Below are 25,857 nucleotides of genomic sequence, written 5' to 3' on the forward strand. Positions count from 1 at the left end.
TATATACAATGTAAATACGCAATATAAGTATATCTAGTATATTTTATGATTTTTCTATATACTTACATATATCTAATATATACAAAGTAAATTTTGGTATTGTTCTACAAAGTATACTTACTGATTTATGATTCAATTATAAGTTTATAAGGTTGATTTATGTCTTAAAAGTATTAAAAGGAATTAAATTAGTATATATAATCTGATTTATTATATTTATATATTATATAATATTTAAAAATATAAGAATTAAAAACAATGAAGATTAAATTATTGATTTTTTATAATAAAATTTTAAAAAACTTCTACATAATACAATGTTCCGAACCATTAACTATATACATTATATTAACTGCACATACTACACATATATTTCGTTATGTATGTTAAGTTATTTGAATTAGTAATGATCTAATTTTGAATATGTTCGAAAATAATTTCGAAAACTTGTTAAATTTTAAATTACTTGATTAAGACTACTATTTTCAAATTACTATGATAAATATTTGTTTGAATAATTGCACATTTTATAAAATTAAAAATCAAAACTCAAAATAAATTGGAAAATTTTAGAAACCATAAGTATAATTGAAATTTCAAATAATATGGCAATGAATCGAAGCCAGTAATGGAATGTTTAAGGCTTAAATTAATTTATTAAAAGATTGTATATGATTCGAGGCATTTAATAAGTTCAGTTTGTTCCGACATATCAACTCTACATTTAAATGAGAATGAGATAATTTTATATGTTGTATTAAAGAATCCTATATTTTAGATATAAACTACAATCCCCTTGTATTCTTAAAGAATGTATATATACATATAAATTTGTAGAGTCTTATACAAATAATTACTTTCAATAATTCTTTTCATGTTAAATTATTATTATTTGGTGTTAGGTTCAAAATAATAAATTATAAATTATAAATATAACTATAAAGCAAATAAAATGCAATTTTGTAAAAGTTACAATCACTCAAAATTAGAAATTCAATTGGAAAGGATCATGGTAATATTAAAATTAGAGTAAGTAGATAAATAAAATACATATATACAAATTTTGAATATTTTGTTGAAAAGATTTTATAAAATCTCTGAATATTATATTAAAAAAAAAATAAAAACAAATGCAAGAAAAAATAAAAATCTTGCAAATCTTAAATACAAGGATTTTTTTTATAGAAGTCAAAAATATTCTTTTTTTTTTTTTAATATTTGAAATGCAAATAATGTTTTTATTTTATTTTTATTAAATTGAATATAAATAAATAAAGAGAGTAAGTAAGTAAATGATAATTCTTACAGGATTTTTAAGGATTATTTATAAATTTAAATATGGTTTCGGTTGAATATAAAATACTTATTGTTTTTTTAATAATATTTATTAAACTTATTAAAATGACAAATAGTTAATATTTTGCTATTGATTTTGAAATATACGTTGTTTAAATAAAATGTGTAATTGTACTAGTATAAGTTCTACAAAACAACTACTGCACAATTCAACTCTTACTCTGAAATTTTGGTACCAAGGTAGATGGATGTGAATTAAATATACTGTTCAGCTAAAATTTAATATTGTACCAAAAATATAATTTAAAATTAAATTATTTATTTAAAACATGAACTTTTGATATTGCATTTCGATTCTATAAAAATTGCAAGTCAATTAAATCTTAACAATGTACGATTTGAATTATAGGTCTTTAAGGAACTTAATTTTTTTAATTTTATTTTTTAACAATACATTTAAATGTATTAAATTAATTATAAATTTAACACATTATTAAAAATAATTATACATGATTATAAGAATAAAATATTTTTAACAATTAAATTAAATGTTACAATTAGCACACTTCAATAATTATAATAATGAAATACAAATTAATTAACATAAATCTCTTAGAGTATATGAATAAGAGAAGGTGTTCTTATGCTTAAATTACGTATGTACAATAAAATTTTTAAAATAATTTAATTATGTATAAAATATTCTATCAAATAGAATTAGTGTTAAGAAATTTTAACTTGAATTATTGCCGATGGTCGTTCATGTATTATAAATTATAAATAATAAATTAATGGGTTAGAAATTTTTATAAAAATATTAAATTTTATTAATATTTGTTTTTGCTTTTATTTGAATTATATTAAATTATTTTGCATTTAGTTACAATGAAATAATGTGTACAATATGAATAAATTTAATTTATAATAAAAATACTCATCATAAAATTTTGGGCTACGGGGGTATTTTGTGTTATCCGTTCGTAATGCTTCCAAATAGCTTTAAAGTAATGTAATACATTATAAGTAATGTGCATTGTGTAGAATATATACCTGGTTTCAGTTATAATGGAAATCAAAATTCCCAAGTTCTACTTCATTCTAAAATGGTATAAATTGCATGAATTTCTTCTTTTTAGAAAATGATGTCGAAGAACAATGAGATTAGCCTAAAAATTAACAATTAGGCTATGTTGACCAATAAATAATGGATTTTCCGAGCAAAAACTTTAAAGTAGACCTCAGTAATTATAGATGCTATAATAATAAATTTTATTTCCTCTGGTTTTTTGTTATCAAATCGTTAGAGATCGTAATTAATTATTTATGAATTCAATAAAAATTTATTTTATTATATGCATATTATATTTTCTGACAATTCTAATTAGAATTAAGAGTTATTTTATGAAAAATATTAGAGATTATCTTTTTGTTTTTTGCCAATTACAACTATGAATTTAAAATTTTAATATTTGAATTTGAAAAAAAAAAAATTTAAACCCCAAAATGATATTTAAAATAAATTTAATGTTTGGTTACAAACAAACTGTTGAAAATAATATTTAAATAATTTATTAAATGTCGCGGTTTTTGTCGACTATCTATCAATTATATAAATACTGCAATTTTTTATACATGAACTATGGCGTAAAAGGTGTAAGAGAATTATTTTATACGCGATTCATATTGTGAATCAAATTACTAGGAAAAATCACATAATTCAAAATTTTTAGTTCAAAATTCTTAAAAAAATATTATTAAATAAGAAGAAAAGTTTTCGGTTCCGATATCCAAGACTTGGTTATTTAAAATTAACAATTAATTAAATACGTGATTTTAAAAACTTTTCAAAAGAGCGAGCCAATATATTCCTGAAATATTCTGAATTAAATGAACATAAAATTATTTTAATCGCTAAGTTAAATTTAAGAATAATGTTAGATTAATTTAAAAGATCTCACATTCAATACTTCTTCTTGCATTATATACAAGAAACCATTTTTAATCTTTAATCTTGGCACTATATAGTTTTTGAAGCAGAAATATTAAATTAATTTTAAATGTTCATCTTGAGTGTCATATCATATATAACTTGAAATGATTCTTTTCCTCATCCTTGCTTCACTCACCTCTTAAATGTCTTAAAAAGCCACCCTCGAAAAAAGAAAAGAAAAAATTTTTCGTCATTAGTTTGTTAAATGAGTGCTCATATTTTCCAACAACATTATTTAGCGTTAATAAGAGAATAAAGTGCTGTTTTCTGGGAACTTAAGGATGCATGAGTTTTTGTTGTTTTTTTTTTTTGTTTTGCCTTTTTATTATGATAACAAATTATTTTAAATTTTTTTTTTGTTTTCTTCTCTTTAAGAGGAGAATCCTCATTAGCTTCATTTAAGGTTAAAATAAAGTAAAAAGAGCAAAAATCCCAGAATGAAAAGAGCGAAAAGAAAAATGCTAAAGAATTCATTCAAGGATAATTTGGCTGTTTTTTTTTTCGAATATAAAATACAAAACAGTAAAAAAAAAGCAGCTAAATACTCTTAGACTCGTAAGTGTTGCCAAACTTTTTCTTAAATATGATTAATTCTTATTATCCAGAAGGGGGTAAGATAAGTTGGTTGCAAATTTAAATTAATTTGGGGGAAAAAATGAATCACCTTGATTTTGTTTTATTCCCTCCCTTTTTCTTGAAAATTCGTCGCAGACAAGCAATTTTAAATAAATTTTAAAATAAAAATTGCATTTAATACTAAAAATAATTTAATGCTTATGACAAGTACTTGTACGTTTCCCTCAAAAATATGAATTCATGAGATTTCTATAAATGAATCTTTATAATAAATTTGTGAACCGCAAATAAATAAATTCATTTATGGTATAGATTCCACTGCGTATTTATATAAGATATTATGGGTAGTTTAGAAGTAATTTGAAGATTTTATTATTGTGTCCTAGTCTATTTTCAGTATTAATTATTGAAATATTAAATATCTTAAAATATATACTTACCTTTGTATTTATTTTTAATTTTACATAGAGTTTTCTTGCATTCATATATAGACGCTATTTGATATTCTTGTTTTTGATTCTAATTTCTAAGAAATCTGGTATATTACTCGTATATGTGAAATTAGAATTATTAAATCAAAAATTTCTATATTAATTACACGTTTATTTACAATGTAATATTAATGTTTAATTATGTTGAGGCTCACAACAAAGCCATTTTGCAAAATTTGTAAAATTTGCAAAAAAAATTTATTAAATAACACTTCACTGTATATAATTTCCAGTTATTAGAACAAACAATGCAGTAGTATAAAAAGAAATCGACTTTAATAGAAGAGACTCGAAACTCTTTCATTTAACAATTACAAACGATTTCGAAATATAAACAGATAATAGAGATCTTGTTTGGGAAAGGTCTCATTCTATTTGAATGAATTAGATTGTATTGAACTAGATTTCTGAAGAGAGATATGTGCAAAGGATTACCGACCATCTTAATCTGTCATTGCTTATTGACGTTTTCCTATTTCTTGCCTATATTATTCCGGTCACAAAAGAAAATATGGGGAGATATCCCAAAAGGAAACAAGCGTGAGTTCTTTCATACCAAGAAAATTCCCACTAAACCATTCTGTGCCTCCTGCCCACCATAGCAGAAAAGACATATATAAAATATATATGAGCGGTAGTCAGTAACCCAGTTTATGTAAATGATATTTAGTGTAGAACATAGTGAACGGAAAAGAGCATTTGCACACAATTAGAAAACATTATATTGCGTTTGATAACATTAAAATCTTTTGATTAGTTAAATTTGTCCGGACATTGAATGGAAATCCATCTTAACAGCATCAAATCGATTTCGATTCACCCTCAACATCTTCAGAGAAAACTTCCTTGAGTAAGATGAAAAAATAACTTTTGCATGATAGCATCTTTTTGTAGCTCGAATCGATTCCGCCTCAAGCAGAATGCCATGTTTTGCTCTTAGTAGGAGACGTGAGTAGTCCACACAAGCGGACGGACAATATGAAATTGATCTCTGGCCCCTTTAATGCATCGATATGCATAAAAACATACTGTTTATTTCTTAAAACATCAACTAAGGATGTTATTAAAGTATAAAATATGTATTGCAATATTGTTAACTTCATACTGAGATCAATTTTAGCTCGACTACAACAACCTAAGGCTAAATTTAAATATGAACCGAAAAAAAATATTTGTTTTGATAAAAAATATTTTTGAAATGTGATCATATCGTTATTAAAATAAAAATCATTGATTTCTCTTTCTCTTAAAATTAAATATTTTAATGATTCTTCTTAATTCTAAGAGAAGAGGAGAGGAGCAAAGAGAAAATGTTTTTTTTTATTTTCATTAGCATACTTTGAATCAATATCGTTGTTTGCTATTTACGTTTCACATGCTTAAAATGTTAAATTCCTTTTTGTTAATGTTTCTCTTCATTAAAATTGTAGTCTTAAATAATAATTAATAAAATGTTAATGTATACATAATATGTATACGGATACACTATGTATATGTGTGTATATAAAAAATTTTTAATGTTAAAAGAGAAAAAATAGTTTTTGGTTTTTTGTTTTGTTTCTTATAAGTTTCAAATTGCAGATGCTGCTAATAGTGTAACTTTAATTTTTTTTTTTTTCGGTTTCTTAATGAGGAAAAATATGAATTTTCTTTTTCTCATTACACATATTATGGACTAAGTACTTATGTATTAAACATAAACAATTACTTATAGGGACGATGTAATTTTATCGATTCGTTTATAACAGTTTAAAATTTTTGAACATAGTTCTTTGTATTCTCGTAACTGCCATATGTAATACTAAGTTCTTAAAGTTGAATCAATATTTTGGAAAAAAAATTAGAACATAACCTAGAACATAACCTATATTTCGGCTCTAATATAGGGTTTTTTAGAAGTCGCTCCTAGATGTTGTTGTATTTTTATTTTTAGCCTACTTTAATAAAAATAGAGCTTTTTATAATTAAAAATGAAAAATTACATCAATCAAATGCTCAACAGGAGCTAGCCTACAGGTTGCCATACGAGAATCAAAAATTTCTAGGATTACACACTGTTGATGTTGTGTCTCATCTTTTATGAAAGTAAAATTAAATATCTTAAATTAACATTGAAAATATCAAAGGCAAAATATTCTTTTGAGACTACGAAAATATTCTACAACAATTCCCTATAAGCTCCTAGCTTCAGTATATACTATCTTAAAAAAGGACATTCTAACTTTAAATTTTTCTTTGCTTTCTTCTTTAATATTTTCTTAATAAAACAAAAGAAAATGTGGCAAAAAAAAAAAATTTTTTTTTTTTTTGATTGCATATTAATTCCACATATGTACATACGAGTATAGTATGTATGTATTTTAACATTTTAATGAATGCATTAAAAGGCTTTTAGTATAAAAATATTCAAAATGAGCACATATACACATAAAATTCAAATAAAAAAAAATGTATATATATAGACCAAAAAGAGGGTCCAATTAGGAACTTCCATTAGTGTAAAAGCATTACATATTTAATGAAATTAATTTACACAAAACGAAAATACAAAATAATAAAAGAAGGACAAAAAAAAAATACCTAAAAATTATTTAATTAACAACCAGCGGACGAAAGTGGACTTTTTATATAACACATTATTGGACTCCTCAAATTATAGAGCCAGTGAGGGAATTTTTTTTTTTTTAGTAATGAAACTATGTATGTATATTGCATACATGCCTACATAGACTAAATTCATTGTGGAATCATTTTCATATATGTACATATGTATGTACTTATGGTATACACATATGGTGACATAAGGTCATAAATTATAGTCAATTAGCTTTATGGGTGAAGAGTTTGTTTTTTTTTTTTTTATTTTAATTTTCATTATTATTATTTTTTCATATACTCTGCGTATAGACGGTAAATTTTTATAATGAAAAAGCGTTTGTGAAAAAAAAAAAAACAGGAAATTTTTTTGTTGTGTGAGAGCTTTTTTTTTTTAAGGGGAGAGGGAAACGATTTCCTGTACAGTTCAAAAAACTCATTTAGGTCTCATTAATTAAGGAAAAAAAAAAAAAAAAGAAAATGAGATTTATTTTTTTTCTTTTATTAAAAACACTGAGTGAATTTTTTTTTTTTTTTAGATGTTTGTGTAAAAAGAGAGTATTGTGTGCAATGAAGATAAAATTAATAAAATTTTGGAGTACTTGGATTAATTTTTTATGTTTTTTTTTTTTTGTTTTCTCGGTGAAAATTGAATTAAAAATGGGGGAAAAAAAAATTAAAAATTTCATCCGTTTTGTAAATAATTATAGTAAATTAAAATTTAAATAAAATATGCAACATTTGAATGTGATAGGAACCAAAAAAAAAAAAAAAAAACATTTCTTCATATAATTTAAGTCAATAAAAGTTTTTTAAAATTAATGCCCTTATATTATGGTATAATAGGTCCTAAAAGATTTATTATACAAAAGTTGGATATAAAATATTGCAAGTGGATATTAATTTGTGCAATGTGCCTTTTGTACTTTTTTGACTTTTCTAATTTTATTTCCTTAGTTTTGGAATTTTTGCCAAAATTTTTATTGAATTCATTTATCTTACTACAAATTATAAAAATAGAATCCAAGAAGGCATCTAAGTGAATCACTTTAAGTTTTCAATCAATGATATCAACCTTTAATAATATCTCAATAAACAATATGGAGAGGACTATCATATAATGTTTTTAAATTCTCGAACCAGAGCATCTGATCTGATAAAAGCATAAAAGATGTGCAGTAAGAGCAGTGAATTGGAGCTCATTATGGGAGCACAAAATTTTAAATTAATTATTAAAAAATTCTGATTTGTTTGTTTGTTATATTCATCTATTACGAAAGGCTTGTCTTTCTTTAATAAATTTTGGAATAATTAAGTTGCTAATTATAGTAGTTAATTATGCTTTGTAATATTGTAATTAAAATAATTATGAAAATTCTCAGTTTTTCTTAATTTCGATCTAAAGCTGTTTGCTACTCCAATTTTTCTGGAAATTCGGTCACTGGCTTTTTTTTCAATCGATTAAACCTTCATAATCAGCATTAAACCTTACATTATTCATCTGTACGAGCAATCGAAGACAATCCAACCAATTAAAATATTTTTCACTCTTGTGTTCTAACAAATACTACATATACAGCAGTGACACAACTTCAAAACCATTCAAATTATGTTTCTTATTCAATTAAACCTTAAATTATTTAATAAATTTTTTCATCCACTTCACACTTGGTGTTAATAAATAACTACTAATATTCAGACCTTTCCAAATCATTAACGAATGAACGCACAAATTTATCGCTGAAAATCTCAATTGGTGTACAAAGAACCAAAAAAAAAATATATAATTTATAGATTTTCGATTTCACCTGCAAAGCAAATAATCAACAAATCTTTTTCTTCTTACCTTTAGTTTTTATTTGGTTAATACCAATAATAATTCAAATGGTCGGGTTTTATCTGCGATATTTATATTTTATTTTTTTTCTCCCTTATATACGGTTGCATTTTTAATTTATTCCCAATTTGTATGTTTTAGGATGCCCTTGAAGGTTGCCTCTCACCAAACATTTTGACACATTTATTGCGTTACCGCATTGTGTTAGAAACATTAATATTTTTTTTTTTTCCGATTCTTTTCTCGCTTTTATTTCTTATCATATTAAGGACATCTTTATAGAGGTTGGTTAGTAATAAAAAAGAAAAGAAAAAGAAATGAGAATAACAGGATAAAAACGTACACATTCAATATGTTTGTTTGTTTGTTTGCTTGTTTGCGAAATAAATTTGGATGTTTTGACTTTTGGTTGAACATTTACAAAGATTTCATTTAGTTCATGATCTTTTTTAACATTTTGATGACATATCAATTGAAAATATTTTGGTATGACTCTTAATCCATGGAACATATAAAAATTTCAACTTTGCTCCCTCTGTTATTTTGCTGGATTTTTGATCTTTTGATGCGATTTTTCCATTTTTTTCAATAATAATAGATTGGTTTTTCTTTTTTTCTTTTTGCGCAATATTGTCTTAATCTTGAAATTGTTGAGGTTACAAATAAAAAAAATTAGAAGAAAAAAATATTTGATATTCGAGTATTCTTAAATCCTTACTTTTCTTTTTTCAATATCACTAAATAATGAAGAGAACATAAGAAAATTTTATTAGGGTTATAAAGGTGTTCGTAAAGAAAAGTACGAATTTTATTTTATTTTCGAAAAAAAAAAATTTGTCGTATTGGTGTCGTATAAGGTGTAAATGCATATTGTTATTAAACTTAATTGTAAGCTATAACGAATTTGTACATAATCCTGTTGGATAAGTTCATTAAATAATATGGATTTAAAAATAAATAAAGGTAAGGTGTATGAATTTTATGTTCAATTTGATTGTTTTACTTGAATTTAGTACAAGAAATACGACAAGAAACTGAGCACTTGAGAAAACACAATGACATAATGTTTTGGAGTTGAAATGATTATTGGTATATAAAAATATGCATTGACCGGTAACAGTTGAAAAGGTTTCTCTAGAAAAGTTGTTTACAATACTCTCAAAAATTTCAAACTACCTTATAATATAGCTGACCATTTACCACAATCCATTACAGAAATATTTTATAGAATGCTACGAATCCTTATTTGTTATTGCATTAGAAATATTATATCAGTAGACAATTCAAGGATCACGACTTGTACTCATAAATATCAAAACTATTGTCACACTATTGCTTTCAGAATTTAAAGAGATTTAATTAATAAAGATGTGATACTAGATACCAGTTGTACGGACCACCTTTTCGCCGAGTTTCTATTAAATGGAATACAAGAAATTGTTAATTTTAAATCAAGAGGCTTCTTAATTGGCGACAAGGGTAAAAATAAATAAATACTTTCGATTTTTAGTTTTCTTTTTATTAATTTTATTTATATCTATTTTTGAAAACAATTAAGGTACAATGTTTAATTTTTTTAAAGTGTAAAATCCAAAGGCAGTTCAATTGACGATCATTATATGAGAATTAATAGCATTGTTCTATTTTGGAAGACTGAATTCCTTGTCATCTGTAAAAAAATACAAAAAAAAAAACGAAAATTTAGTAAAGTTGGTAATAAAGTATTTCTTAAAATTTTCTAGGTAACTAATTTGCAAATATTTTGTAATATATAGTATATGCAAGTAGTTGAGAATTAATATTTAATAGTAGTTGTTTGAAAAATTAAATAACTGCGTTCCAGTAAAGACATTTTTCTTTAATTATTTTTTTACTTCAAAATCCATCGTCCAGAAATTGCAAATATTCATCAATAGATACCTCAGAATACAATGTCTCGATTATTCAAACATAAATAAGCAACGAAGATCTTTGGATAATAATAGCCGAATAACCTATCATAGTATATAGACAAATAAGAAGAAGAAAGTGGAAATAGATCAAACACACTCTAGGAAAACCCGCCAATAATATCGCTAGAATCAGCTTGGAGTAGAATTTACAGGGTTCAAGATGACCCGAATGCCCCACAAACACTTGGTGAAAATCTTTATGGTCAGAATTAAACAAAAATAGTTCTACCATTAGGGTCGAGTCACGTAAATAGCAAAAAGTAGAACAGGGTTAAGATGTCAGGTGGAATGTTCTCAATATTAGTAAGGAAAAAATATTTTTAATGCTGAAAATTTCTGCTTACTAAATTGTTTTTATGAGTATAACATTCCCATATACTTCCTATTTCCCGATACTCTTACTCTAGATTGTTTTTTAAGTTCAAATTATTTTTTATTTGAATTTTAACAATAAAATATTAACATTAAAACAATTAAGTTCTTTGAGATTTCACATATACATTCATATACAAGTATAGTGTATGTAGAATTAAATAATAAAATTGAAATTTATTTTTTTAATTATTTTTACAAATTAAAAGTTAATTGCGAGTAAAATTTATTTGAATTTTTAAAGACTTGTAGTAATATTTACTGTCATTTTGTTTTTGTTTTTTTTTATTTCTTTGCGAGGAAATCCTTTCTTATTAAATTCAAATGAATTTCTTTTATTCACACATTAATTTATTCATGAAAAATACGGATGTGTTTTTAATAGAATCTATACGTGATTACAGTCGAATCTAGTTTAAATTTGAATATTCTATTACAAAATTGAATTGTTCATTGATATACAAGAATTCAATTTAGAATATTTTTAATTATGTTGTTTGAAAATTGAATTGGTAAAAGCGATTCTCGAGATTCAAGTAATTACAAATTTTTTATATTTAATTAATTCACGAATTGATTGACTCACCTTACTTAAGCTACTATATAAGTAATAACTGTATTGAGTATTAACACCGTATTACTGTTAAGTCAAGAATTAAGTCAAGTCAAGTCACTTACGCACAATTCATAAGTCAAAGTTAATATAATTCCATGAATTACGAGGCTAACATTGAAATTATAAAATTTTAATCCTTTTCTGTTCATTATAAATCAGATCAGTGCGTGTTTACACAAAATAATTAGGATAGGTAAAATATAGTTGGTAAATTTGTCATTTGAATGTTTTCAATTTAAAAATTCTTTTTCTGATTTTTTATAATTAAAAATTATTTTATTTGAAAAAAAAAATAAAAAATTGAAAAAAAAAATAATATAATAAAAAAATATTTCCTTTATATTATGAAGACAGAATAAATCCTATCAAGGATATTGTTATACGATCTCGATGCTATTTTCTTAAAAAAACACTAACAAAAAAAAAAGGATTAAAATTTTCGTCTTACATTTGAATTTAATCTTTTTCTTTCTCTTCCTTAAAAACAAAGCGATAATCTTCAATTTTTTTTTTTTTTTTGTATTTTCCTTTTTTATTTTCCTTATATATTTTTCTTAATCCTTTGACATAAATACAAGATGATAAATCTGAATTTATGGTAACTTTGTGAATAAATTATTATTATTCTCCATGTATGTATGTGTGAAATATATTTTATGTTTATTTGTATGTATTTGTTTAAGTATTTTGTTCGTATTTATTTGTTTTTCTATTTTCGTTTTTATGTTGTTTTAATTAGTTTTAAGAATAATGAAAGGATAATAATAAGATTCAAAGTTTAATTTTCTTAAGAAAATATTTTTTTTGTTTAATACATACACTGAGAATAAAGAACACCAAAATATTCAAGTTTTCTATGAGTGTACAGAGTTGATTTTAAATTTCTCTTTTGATTTGCATTTGATTTTTTAATAGCTATGGTGAATTTCTTTAAAAATTTTGTATAATAAAAATTATTATTGTATTTTATGTTATTAAATTAAGAGTATTAGTGTTCTTTATGTTTTTATAAGAAGGTCATGTCCCTTATTTGCATTCATATAGATTTTGAATACGAATAGTGTATAAGAATTTAAAATATAATTCAAATGTAAAATGATTATCCTAGTCTATAGGGAAAATAGTTCAGAAAATTTGTTGTTTATTTTCCAATTGTTAATTTTCCAATTGAAACTCGAAATCTTTTAAGCTCGAAATAAGATGTAATAAATATTAGATATTAGCTGCAAAATACTGCAAATATGGCGTAAAACTTGGAAATGCTTGGAAAATATGATTGGCATTTACTTTACATCCACATGGTGCTCATATGATCATCGTGTGGATAATCGATTATAATGATTCTAAATCATAACTTGTTTCCGATCACATTGATTCAATTATCACACTATTTATAAGAAGTCTAAATTGTCGAAATTACAAAAAAAAAAAATTTAAGAAATTACCATAAATTCTCTTGAATGGTGGTATTTTTTCAGAAAGATATAGTTATGATAATTGATTATCAGGTATTATTACCGAAGCTCAAATTAGTTTATTACAAATTTATTGAAAAATTTAAGATTATTATGATTTAAACTCTTTCTTCTCGGCGTGAAGGTATTAACTTTTATAATTGAGATTTTGAATTAAGCTTTGATTGTTGAAAATTTCATTTTACTATTATATTTGAAATGATTTTATGTTAATTGAATTCGTATTTATTGTATTATCAAATATAGTGAATCATAACAACTCTCATACCATAACTTTTGCAATAAAATTAGATAACGATTGATTTCTAAACTAACTATATACTTATTTAATATATCAGTATTTTCGCATTATAATATACAGGAAGATTAATTAAGAATTCACAACACGTATACAAATTTTAACACTTAAACTATTTAAATTGTCCAATTTAAATATGTGAAATAATGTATATAGTTTTCCATTACCATATATACATATTTACATACAGCTAAAAACTAAAAATATCTTATATAGAACTAATATTATTATTATCTATACTAAATTATATTATTCCAAAATTTCACATAAAACATACAAAAAAATAAAAACAAAAAATTAAATAAATTTATGCATAACTTAATTTACACCTTCATGAATAAATTATTTACACCTATTTAATGCTTTATATTTCTATTCTAATTATATATGCATGTGTATATATAATAATATAATACTCGTATAATAGTATGCATTGAATTGGATAAAGGAATATGTAAGGATAATAATGTTCTTATTATGAAATTTTGTCGTCATAAGGGAATTTAATATATTTTATATGTCATGTATGTAATGTTGAATTTAAATTATCATAATTGACATATAATAATGTAAGTTAATATGTATGTATACAAGATTATAATAGATGGTCATGTAATATGAAAATAAAAAATGAAAGTGATAAAATATTAATAAATTTTGTAAAATTTAAATTCATATATGTATAAAGGAACTTGGAAATTATTGTCAATGAAAATTTTAAATTTAAATTGTGCGAATAATATAAAAAAAAAATTATAATTCGATTAATTTCATTTTAATTCAATAAAGTTCAACGGACTGAATTATAATTAAAAAATATTTTGAAAATTTTAATTAAAATCGTAAAAGAATTCGTCTTTATTGGAAAATGCGGAAAAAAAAATAATAAAGTTGGGTCACACGAATGGTTTGTATTGTAGCACTTTTCCCTTCAACAAGTGAAAATTCTGCTCTTAAATACAGTCTATGTGTACCTATCACACTATTAAAATTATTTTCATTCATATACAAAACTATTTCTAGGATTGCATATATTTAGGATGACGCATATATGCAGTCTTTGAAATAAAGCAAAAATTAATATAAAAAGAGGTTAACATAATGCTCAATTTTAAGGGTTAATTGTGTGAGTTAAGAAAAATAATTATATTTTTTAATTTCATGGAATTTACCGTTAGCTTTTTGCGTTTTTAAAAATTTGAAAAAGCTTGCGGTTTCGGAAATATAAGGTGTCAAAAATTCAAATTTTACGAATTTCAAGAGGCGATAACTTGAGAGGAGGTAGAGATGGAAAAAAATTTTCTTCTAACGAAATGAACTATTTATTAATGTGTAAAAGCCCCTAAAATTTCAAAGTTCTAAAGGCTGGGGTCCAAAAGAAAAAAGAGATCAAAAAATTGAAAAGAAAGGACTTTAGATAACGGTAAATTTGAACGGCCATTTTGTTTTTCTAAAGTTTAACTATAGTATACCACGCTAGGGGAAGCAAGCCACTGCCTTTCTGCGTTTGAAATATTTCAAAAATGCTTATGGTTTCATTGCAACAAATAGGTTAAAAGGCCATTTCTTGGGTTTTGGGGGGGGGGGGGGTATAAGTTTCTAGTGAAGATCTATGTATGTATTAAATTTCAGCTTTCTATCTTCAAGGGTGTAGAAGTTTTGTAAACGAAAAAAGTGTCCACGGACGGACGGACGGACGGAGAGAGTGAAACTAATAAGCACTTTTTTCAAAAAATATTTTGGAAAAGTGCTAAAAATTCTGAATCCAATTTTATTATATGGGAATTATGTATATGTTCCTATAATAAAATTATTTCTCAATGTGTTATACAAAAATTTTATAATAGTTTAGTTAGTTCATATATTCACTGATTTAGAGAAAATCATTATTATTTGTTATACGAGTATTTATACGAGTATATGATGCTCAGTCAGTTTCTTCTCATCCTAAGAGAGTAAAAATTTGAATTATGTATGTTTGGAACATGGTAAGTGATTCTAAATCAAGTATTCTATGAAAGTAAAAAAAAAATCAGAGTAGTAACAAAACGGTACATTTGTGTTCATTGGGAGTAGTGATAGACCTGTTATACCAGCCACTTTAACTAATTAATTAAAAAAATATATGTATACATACATTGATTTCAATATAAAAAATTATTACTACTAAATTTTAAAATTAAATGTTTTAAATAAAAATTTTCACTGTACTTGAACAAATCATTTCAATTAATAAATAAGTTTTCAGTATATTGCTAAGGGTCTTTTTAAATTAATTTTAAAAGCACTTGAAATGTTTTTTTTTTGTGTATACTCGTATAGCTAGTAGCTGCCTAAATTTTAAAAAACATATTTTGTGTGTTAAAATTATGAAAATAATAAATAAAGGTTTATACGAAAATATTATTAAATTTTTGTGAATAAAAACAGTGCCCCCTTAATTTTATACAAAATTAAATAAAATTATTATTAAATTTGAAAAAAATTTTATAGTGTTAATGGTATTCGAAGGTTAAACTATATTCAATTTAGTTTTATTTTTTGATTGAATTGCGTATAGAATAAATCTAATTTTTCCATTTTACTCAAAAAAAATTTTACATAAATGAATTCATTTAATTATTATACAAAAAATAGCAGCTAAATGATATTGATTATGAACTAATTCTCTAGTAATGAATTTATTTTCATTTATACTTATATTTGGTGCGTCAATTGAAGGAAACGATAATATGCGACATTTTTAGTAGACCTTATTAACTTGTGTATTGTGATTTGATTTGATGTAAATTAATTATTTCGAATCGAAACTATAAAATTTAATATTTTTACAGGGTCTTGTTTAGGGTTTAAAAGGCATAATAAGACTACTGGTATAAAAGTCTGTGATTATCAAAAAAATATTGAATTAAAACTATAATAATGAATATTGAGTTTTGATTGAGCTTTAAATTATATTTGTATTTGATATTTATAAACGCATAGTAAATGTTTTTGTGTTTGCATGCTTGAGTGTTAATTTTGCAATTGATAAATATAACAGTTTTCTAATATAACTAAATTGCAAGATGCATTTTAAAGCAGGCGCTAAACTGCTTATTCGGCTTTTGTATCAAAGAAAATGATTTTATTGTGCTAATTAAAATTTACAACAAAAGAGAGAAAAACTAATAAAGAAAATCTGGTGGCAATTCTGTTATACAAGAGTTATTACTCTAATGAACGAGTTTATAAATGTAAACATTGAAAATTCAGAATTTATTTTTCACTAGTATAAGCAAGAGATAAGCAAGCATTACTAATCTTCTCCAATTTTCTTTTATTTAGGTGTGTAGTAGTTTATTAAGTTTTTTAAAGCAGTCGAGTGGTTTGGTGAAATTAGGAGTGAAATAGAAGCTCTAAAACGGAAATACAAAACGTTCAAAACGGAATATTTGGATTGAAACATCTTAATTTTCTTCCAATCTTTTAAGTTCATAAAGATTATTGTAAAAATTTATATTAGATCATTGGCCCATAATAATAATTCGATAATATTATCCTATTATATTAATATTAAAATATGAAATCATTTTATTATTTTATTTTAAGATAAAATAAATTAATTGTATTATTAAATATTTTATTATTTAAATTAATAAAATCTGTCTGTATAATTTTTTATAGAAAAGAAATTAAAAATTTTAATTTTGAATGACATTATTACAAAAATTGCAATAATTTCAAATTTGTATTATATATGTATAACAGTATTATTGTTTTTATTAGTTTGTTACAGTATTATCTATGCATACAATGACAAAAGATATATAATATGATTCCATATAATATTAATTAATCCTTATTATATAAGAAGATACAGGCACCTATTTGGGAAATTTTCAAAATATATTGTTAAGTCTTGGATATTGGCTCATTTATAAGTAATCTATAGACTTGCTTACTCACATGAACTATATAGAATAAGTATGCATATATATATATATATATATATATATTTATATATATATATATGCATAATTATTCTATATAATATATATATTATATATATATATATATATATTATATATATATGTTATATATTATATATATAATTATATATAATATATAGTATATATAGAAATATATATATACATATATAGATGTATGTATATCACATGAACTATATAGAATAAGTATGCATATATATATATATATATGCATAATTATTCTATATAATATATATATCTTATATATATATTATATATATATATATATATATATATATATATATATATATATATATATATTATACTGTAAATTTTAATTTAAATCAAAATTATTTTTAAAATAATTTCTTTCACATTTTTATGAAGAGAAAAAAAAATTGGTGAAATTATTATTTTAAATTAAAAATTCTCAATCATGTCTCTCAATTATAATTATTATTTTTCATACACATACATATATCGATCAATAAACACATTTGTATAGTATACTAAATATATACAAATCTTTACATTATGTATTTCACTTACAGGGTGGAACAAAGTAGGAGATTCAGGCATCTCCTTCAAACATTAGACGGGTTGATACGATTATAATAAAATTTTGTTTACAAAATAGGTTACAAAAGATGATAAACAAAATATTATTGCATGATATAAAAATTAATTGCATGATATATAAAATATTATTGTCTTCATTAAAAGAAAGCTAGGATGTAGTTTAATATAAATTGTGAGAAGAAACTTATGAACTTATATGTCAAAACAATAATAATGTAGTTTGCGTTTTTGAAACTCAAATTTCCGAATTCTAAGTGTATAGTGCAGAAAACTATAGTGCAAATTTTAAATAATTACAGTATTTTAATTTATATAAATTTTATGACACAAATTGTATAATGTAAAAATTATAAAGTCCAAATTTTCTAATACAAAATTTATATATACAAAATGTGTGAATATGTATATAAAATGCAGATATTTTCTAATTAATTATGTCCCATATACAATATAATTTTTATATAATATAACATAAAATTATTATATAATATTTACTTAATCTAATTACATTTTATATCATATAATTTACGCTATAATAATTCCTCATATATTTTTCCAACACATATATATATAACATAATATATATCATATATATTGTATACAGACACATAATTATTGGAAATATCTTAAAATACGAAATTGTATTATATTATAATAATGATGAAAGGATAAAAAGGAATAATAATCTTAATATAATTTTATTAAATAATTATTGTCTAAACATTTAAGTACTAAAGTGCTAAAGTACTCGTTCATATATTATCGTATTATGTACATAAAAGGATGTATTTATACATACTCGTATATATATATACTTAAGTGATAAATATTTTCAAATAATAAAAAAATTTTTTTATATTATGTGATATATTCATATGTCTAGATATATATGTATATATACTAGAGTATTTGAATTGAAAAAATGAAGTATAAATTTTCTTTTATACTACCTTATTATGATATTATAAATTTTTCAATTATTGAATTGAATAACAAAAAAAATTTTGTATATATGATATATATAGTTAATTTACATATTAAATCTGTTTATTTATACAAAAATATTTTATATATATACAAAAATATCACAATAATATCTACGTATTTATTAAAATTAAATAAAAAGGATATTAACACTAAAGATATTTATACATTAAAATATTGATTTGTTTCTTGTCTCCTATAGTACTATCGTAAATATGAGCAAAATAAAAAGTTATTATTAAACTTCATTTTGATTACAAATATAAATTACAATAGGAAATAGATGATCAAATGTGGAAAAGCCAATAATTAGAAAAATTATCTTGCATATAGCTCTTTATAAGTATTCTTTATATTATAACTCTCAAAATTGAGTAAAATCTAACATCCTTCTAACATGTAACATCACAGTAATTGTGAAAACAGTTTCCTGTCATATAAAATTTATTTACTTTATTATTTATATAAATAAAAGTATTCGGCTGTTACTCAACAATTTGATTTTAATTAAACAAATTTCTAACAACATAATTTCTAACAGAACCACTTATAATATATGGGTTACAAAATCTTACATTTGATTATATTTCAAATATTTCGTTAAGGCTTATCAAATAATTATGATAGAGTTAGATGATACAAAATTTTTAAATTCACAATACAATCGAAATATGCTAATACAGTACCCTCTTTTTTGAAATTTTTGTTTAATTCAGAGTTAAGCCATTATCAATTATCGTCATAATATAAAATTATTAGGGATTGAACACAAATTGTTTTTATGCTAAAATTTTTGAATTCTTATTTACATCGGTATCCTATAGTAAATCCATTATATATAGTAATTTATTAATAAAAATTTTTTTCTAAATCCTTATAACACGTAAAAATATGCTGGATATACCAACGTATGATGAAAACTATTAAATTTATAGCTATATTTTAAAATATTAAAAAATATTTTCAAAAATTAGAAAATTTTTCTTATTTTCGGAATTGATTATATATAAATATCTTAAAAATTAATTTCATCATATAATTAAGAACAATTGTTACATTATTATTATATATTTTATGAATATACAATAATATTTGAAATATAATTATATTGTTAAATCATTGTTTCAATAATGAGAATCATGAAATAAAATTTCTTAATATTGGAAAATAATAAATAGTAATATTATGTACTATGTATGCATAATCTTAATTGATTATGAAAAATTTATTTTCTTATTATATAATTATTATTATAATACCATACGTGCCAAAATATCAAATATAATTTGGCACAATACTTGTATATTTTGTAATTATTGAAATTATAAGGAAAATATGATAATTTTTAATTATATACGATATTAGCAATAAATATAGTTAGTCTATGAATCTATTATTTTTATGTAAAAATTTTTAATTTTAAAATTTGAAATTATGAAAAAATTAAAATCTAAAAATAATTATCCAATTATATTTTATATGAAAATCATGCAGATGTGTTTAAATAATTTCTTTTTAATTTAAAATTCATGTTATATGCAATTACGATATAAGGATTTTGAATTAAAATCTTGTAATGTATAAGTGTTATATACTAAATTTAAATAGTCTTGTAAAATATAATTTATTTTAATTTCATTTTATAATTAAGAATATTAAAGTCTTGAATTATATTTACCATACATGTAATTTATTTTAACCGTGTATACAAATTAGAATATGGTATTTAATTTAATTTGAAAATATTAATAATTTTGAGTTCCGTCATGCAGCTATATAATATAATTTTAAAGTATATAATTCAGTAATTTTTATTTAAGATTTAGTATTAATGTCCAACTCAACTGCAAAGTATCGTTTGTAAATTAAAATTCTGCATTTCTTAACTCAAACATTAATGATTTCAGAGATGGCTATTTAAGCTAGTGAATTAATGGTGCTATAATACGCCATTTATATACCAGCCTCTTCCTTGCTTTACAATGTAAATATAAAAATATTTTTTTTCTAATATTTGTAAATAAATTGATTTTTTGACTTGACTAAATTACTTTGACTAATGTTAGACACGTTCTTTGTTTTTATAATTATGCAAAACATAATATTATATTCTATATTCATGTATTATAATAATTAACTAATTATTCAAATATTATTAATGAAATTCGAATATAATAATGATATTTTATAACTATTCAGACTCTATATAATAATATATAGCTTAAAGACTCAAAAGGCTAAAATAACTAATTTCTTAACCATTATTATATTATACGATTACATTTATATATACAAGAATAATATTGGCATATGATTAATATAAGTATGTGTTATATAATTTATCAATAATTGGTATTATTAAGGTGCTTAAGTATTAACTTTTAAGAATCGATTGACCACACACTTTTAGACTTTGAATATAAAGAAATTTAATTCTATAATTATATTGTATTAAAGATTTAAAGGAATTAAAGATTTTATGATGTGTTTATTATCCTTGTAAATTAGATATTCTTACATATTCTTTATCAAATGATTCAATATTATATTAGTAAATTTTAATTAAAATTTGTGTATATGTTCATCAAAAGTGTGTGTATATATTTTATTGTTCTCCATATACTTGGATGAAACCGCATGCTATCATAAAAATGTAACAAAAAATACGATATATATATACCTTTTAAATTTCAATCACTTCAACAGTTATAGTGGATATTTTAATAGATGTCCTTTTTTTTATGCTCTATTTTATATGAAACACTTGTTAAATAATCTTGTAATAGATAGTGTTATAATATCTAGTATATTATAGAGTGTTGTTATAATATCATAATATTATTTATATGAGCAACTAACAATGTTAAATCATTGAATCTTATTAAATCAATAATCCACTGTCAAAAAAACCCAAAGATAAAAAGGAGGAAAAACAACACAAAACAAAAAACAATAAAAGGGATTATAAGGTTTTATTAAGGATTATTGTTTGAATATACGGACATGATGTTGCAATGCATTTTAACATTACCTTTATATAAAAGTTCATTTGTGGTGTTTTAATATAAAATTAAAGTCCCAATTAGTTTTTTAAGCGTATTATGGAAAACCAGGAATTTCAAATAAATTTGCTAATATTTTTAAATCACTGGAACACGAAAGCGATCGTTGAAAATCAGGTTGTTTTAAATAGAGGCTGAGAGACTGTACTCAATCAGTGTGCTAAATCGAATCAAGTGCTTCCTTCGGGAAGTTTCGGTAACCTAACAATCAGACAGAAAGCATATATGTGTAGCAACAGTTTTCTGAAAATTTAAATTTATAATCTATATTCATTCCTCATGAATTATGAGGATAATGGCATAATTTTCTAACTTTATAACAATTTATTACTGCAAATTTTTTTTTGTATTAGCATTTATCCAGTACAGGTATGAAAATTAGTATTCAACAAAAATACTTCTATATTCCTGACTAATAACAGAAGATCACAATATTGTCTTAACTTTTTAAAGAAATCCCCCAACATTGCTCAATTTCTACAACAATGAGCCATTGAACCGAACAGTCTTAATAAAGATATGTACAGAAATGAGTTCCTTAACTAATTTCTCACCATTTTTCAATTTAATTTTTTGTTTATTAAAAAAAAATTACCATCACTCTTCCATTTTTTAATTTTGTGTCAATTTTTTAAAATGCCATTTGATGTAGAAATGAGTCTGTCAATTTATTTTACATACGCGTACATACATACATACACATACATTTTATGGTATCCGGGAATATGATGCCAATAAATTTTTATATATGCACATTATACTCCACATATTTTTTTTTTGGTGAAGATTTTATTATACATAAATTATCGACATCGTATATTATGGCACATATTACACTTTATAAAGTGAATCTGATAAAATTACGTTAAAGAATTAATATAACAAAAAAAAAAACAAAAGAAAACAAGAAAGAACAAGGAATAAAAAATGGTAAAGAACAAAAAATGGGGGAAAAGGACAATGAACTAATTTCAATCTCAGTTTTTGTTATTGTTGTTATTGTGTGGTAAATTAATTGCAATTCTGTAACATAGATTATTCATTAATAAAGGAGCATATATGAATTTCTACTTTCTCGACGTAAAAAAAGACGGAGTACTCGAAAACAAGTTCTATAATGAAATCTCCTAATTAAATTGAGCAATCGTACTGAATAATTAATCCTGTACGAAATTTGAATAGCTATATGTAAAGTTTTAGTACAGTTACAAGAATTAAAGCAGAATACTTTAAGGATTACCTTCGTTTTAATTGAAAGTTCTCAATTGTATATACTTATACTTACATAAGATTGTTATAACCATTATAAGAATAGGTCTAAATTAAAGTAGATACCAGTATAATATTTTAAAATTAAATTTTCAGACGCATATTCGAGGCATGTTTTATACAATTTGCATGATAATAATTGTACTCAAATTAATGTTTAATCTAGGTATACGAAAAAAAAAATTCTATATACAGTTTTTGAGGTCTAATAAATATGTTCTTTAAAATTATACTCCACCTGATGCTGGAAATTTCTAAAAATATTTTTTTGGAATGCAACAGAACTGCATTTCGTTTTTTTTTTTTTTTAGTTTTGTTACTTCTGTGTTATATGACCTAAAAATATATGTACTTAAAAAGTTTAGTTGTGTGCTTGTTAAAAACGAAAAATAAAAAAAAAAAAATATTAAAAAATAAAAAGGAATTTTCACAAAACTCGTTGTAAAAGTTGTGGTTATGTTTTTGAGATTTATCAGTTTTTAATTACAAAGTTACATCATGTTTGTTATACATTAAATTTTTGTACACCAAAAATTCGATATACAATGTATAAAAAGGATTGGCAACGTTAGAATGAAAAGAGGGCAAGAATATTGATTGTATATGAAAAGGATTTGCTGGCAATAACGGTAGAGTGAGAAAGGGGTTCAAAAAATTCATACTTTATATAACAAGGGTATACTTTTCAAAAATTTTATTTTTTATCACTTTCCACTCAAAAATTTAATGGACTTGTCAAGTTGATAGTTTTGTAATCTATTCGCCAATCACATAACAATTTATTGTAAAGTTGTTTAGACAAAAAAAAAACAACGAAAAAACCAAAATAATTTTTCCTTTTTACATACAGAGAGAGAGAAAAAAAAAAGGATTATTCTAACAGGAAACCACATAAATGTTGTATATTATAGGTCATTGTATAACATTCTATTAATATCGAATTTTGAAAAAAAAAAATTTTAAAGTTTTTTTCAACTTGTAAATACCTATATAAGTGCGTATATTAAGCTAATATGGTAAGTTCAACTATCTAAAATGGTGATAATTTAAGTGAATTAACTCTAAAAATTTCTGTAAATACATAGAAGTTGCGAGAGTTCACATAATTTAAGAAAATCATGTTCATTTTTGAATATTTTAAATATTTGCCCCTGAAAGTAGGCAATTTTTTTTTATTTAAATATTTTAATTTTCTTGTTGTAGTTGTACTTCAAGTTCAAAAATATTTCAAATAACCAGAATAAATTTATTCTAGGTTTAAGTTAGAATAAGAATGTATTTATGCAATTAATAAAAAAAAAAGTTAAAACTAAAAAAAAATTATAAATATGTCAAATTAAGAGAAATTTGTGGATAAAATTAAATTTATTGTTATACGATATTGTTTTAATTTGTATAAAATTTCTAGTTTAAATTTTCACGTCAATATTATTTAATTGCAATTGTAAATTAGTGGCGAAGAAATTATTAAAAATAATGTGCGTAAATTAGTACTTAATATTGAAGCCTTTGTCAAACTAGCAAAATATGGCAATTTATTTTAAAATCTAAAGAATTAAATAATATTTAAGTATATAGAATTTATTTATAGAATCAATGAAATTTTTAAAAAATTTTTTAAAACTACTTGCTATACAAGAACTACATTTTTTTAGTTGTATAATAGATTATTATGTATTTTACAATTAGCTAAAATTTTATAAATAAATTTATAGGACATCTTTTATCTGAAATAGTGCTAACGCACAAATTCTGTTAAAATAATATTAATTAATTTATTTAGAATTTGTTCTAATTACAATAATACATGTGTCACAGAGGAAGCACAAAGGAAAATGAAAAGTTCGAATAAAAATCATATGAAAATAATACAAAATTGAAGCCAATTCAACAAATGCTCATAATAAATTCAAAGTAAAATAATAATAATTAATATTATAATTATTAATTTTTTTTTTAAATAAATAAGTAAAATGGAAAATAATATCAATAACATTTGTTTTAAAAGCCATAATTTTTCAAAATAACTTTAATCATAATTATAATATAAAAAGTTTAAGCGGATGAATAAGTTTTTAGTTTTATTCTAATTCTATATATATATATATATATATATAATGTGCATGTGGATTAGATTATTAAATATTGAAATTTATATTGTATGTATTAAATAAAGTATTAATTTATTATGTGATAAATAATAATAATAATAATTTTATGGTATTCACGGGTTAATTAAAAAAATATTTTGAATTTATTTTGTACTTTCATTGGTATTATAGGAAGTTGATTTATATCATTTAGAAAAATTATTAATTAAAAAAAAAAAATATGTTTTTTTTTTTTTGTAAATTTAAATTTCTCTTGTGTCCCATTAATTATTTAATAATATTGAAATTTTTTAATAGGAAATTTAGTAAAAATAATTACCAGCTATGTAATTAATCAAAATTTATATTGTATAATAATTTTAATAAATAGCAGCGACGTTATATAG

The sequence above is a fragment of the Condylostylus longicornis genome, unplaced genomic scaffold (assembly GCF_029603195.1).
Source record: "Condylostylus longicornis isolate FDR11 unplaced genomic scaffold, ASM2960319v2 ptg000107l, whole genome shotgun sequence".
Taxonomy (NCBI): Eukaryota; Metazoa; Arthropoda; class Insecta; order Diptera; family Dolichopodidae; genus Condylostylus; species Condylostylus longicornis.